The following is a 2,002-nucleotide window of genomic DNA, read 5'->3' on the forward strand; positions in this document are numbered from 1 at the left end:
CATGCTCTTTGGTATTTACCCAAAGATGTTGAAAAGACTCATGTCCACACAAAAACCTGCACATGGATGTTTATAGCAGCTTTATTCATAAGTCACAAAACCTGGAAGCAACCAAGATGTAGGTGAACAGATAAATAAACTGTGGTCTATCTAAACAATGAAACATTATTTATCTATTTATTTTTTTTAAAAAGCTATCAAGCTATGAAAAGACACAGAGGAAACAAATGTATATAAGTGAAAGAAGCCAGTCTGAAAAGGATACGTATATTATGATTCCAACTGTATCTAGAAAAGGCAGCAAAAGATTCATGGTTGCTAGAAGCCAAGGGGTAGGGAAGGATGAACAGATGGTCACAAAGGGCAGTGAAACTAGACTGCATGACACTATCATGGTAAATACATGTTATTATTAATTTTCCCAAACCTATAGAATGTACAACACCAGCAATGAATTCTAATGTAAACTATGGACTCTTGGGGTAATGATGCCTCAATGTAGGCTCATCAGGGTAACAAATTTACCACTCTGGTAGGAATGTTAATAAAGGGGGGAGGAGGCTGTGTGTGGATGGAGGCAGGGGTTATATAGGAAAACTCTGTACTTTCTGCTCAATTTTGCTCGGAACCTAAAACTGCTTTAAAAAATAAAGTCTAAGTGTTTTTGGCCACATCATGTGGCTTGTGGGGTCTTAGTTCCCAGACCAGGGATTGAACCCAGGCCCTCGGCAGTGAAAGCACAGAGTCCTAACCACTGGACCACCAGGGAATTCCAAATTTTTTAAAAAAATATATAATCATCATTTTCCCTTCCCTAACCCACACCACATATTTAAAAATCTGATCTTTTACTAAGTCCTTGGTTCAAACAATAAGATTCATTTGGGCTTACTGAAGCAGAAAGAAAATTTTTATTTAAATAACTCTTAGCTCATCTACTTCAGTTTTGTAACACTCCAATCAACCCTCTCCATTAAGCTAAAGTGAGCTTTCTAAAATGCGTCCCTGGCACTTCTCTGCTGGTCCAGTGGCTAAGACTCCACGCTCCCAATGCAAGGGGCCTAGGTTTGAGCCCTTGTCAGGGAATTCGATCCCACATGCTGCAACTAAGACCTGGCACAGCCAGATAAATAAATGTTTTAAGTGCATTATTAAAACCCTGCAATAGGTTTCATTTGTTCTTGGGGCAAAGTTTAGACAGTTAGGAGATGCTGTGAGTGCCCTGCTTACCATTGGCTCATCCTGGATATCACCTACAAGCCACTCCCAAACAGGCAATGATTTTATGTCTCTCAGCCTGCCTGAGGATATTCTCAGAGAAGCTAGAGCAGGTCCTCAGGAACAACCTCCAGCCCACAAAGGACAAGAGTGCTGGATAAATGGCCCTTCTTCCTTGCATCATTGTGACAACTAAGGGGCATGCCCTACATGGTCTCTCAGGGGTCTCCAGAGGCCATGAGCTTCAACTGCCCAGAGTAGTACCCTGCAGGTTAACACAACCTTTATAGGCTTTCTTCCTTCTTTGTTTTACTTCCCCATTGCTTTACCATGCTTTTTGGAACCACTTTCCAAATAAACTACTTCCACCCAAACCCTTGCCCCAGTTCCTGCTTTGGGGGCACCCCAACCTAAGATAGTGTCCTTACACTATCTAAAATTCCCTTCATCATTGGGCCCCTGCTTCCTCTTCCAACATTACCCTTTACCACTTCTCAATCCGCACGGTGTTCTCAGGATGCATATAACTTCTTTCAGTTCACTTCATGCTATCACTCTTCTAGGCCTTTACATGTTCGTTCTTCTCCTAGAACACTCTATCTTCTACTCTTCATCTGACTACTACTCAACCCTGAAATATCTGCTTAAATGTCACTTAGTCTAGGAAGCCTTCCTGAGTTTTCAAGTTCATGTTTTGTGTTCCTTCTATCTGCTCCCAAGTCATCCTATTCTTCCCAAATATAGCATTTATTGTATGATTTTGTAAGTTTCCTTAATTTTTCTG

General features: G+C 41.1%; 1 non-coding gene across 1 annotated transcript; it reads right to left on the bottom strand.

The window, feature by feature from the left end:
- Window positions 1-696: 696 nt before the first annotated feature.
- TRNAE-UUC (transfer RNA glutamic acid (anticodon UUC)) lies at window positions 697-769 on the bottom strand. The gene has a single exon. It is a non-coding gene; the product is annotated as a tRNA-Glu (tRNA).
- Between the last annotated feature and the right edge of the window lie 1,233 nt (window positions 770-2,002).

This window comes from Giraffa tippelskirchi, chromosome 5, assembly GCF_054371585.1.
Source record: "Giraffa tippelskirchi isolate mGirTip1 chromosome 5, T2T-mGirTip1v1.2.pri, whole genome shotgun sequence".
Classification (NCBI taxonomy): Eukaryota; Metazoa; Chordata; class Mammalia; order Artiodactyla; family Giraffidae; genus Giraffa; species Giraffa tippelskirchi.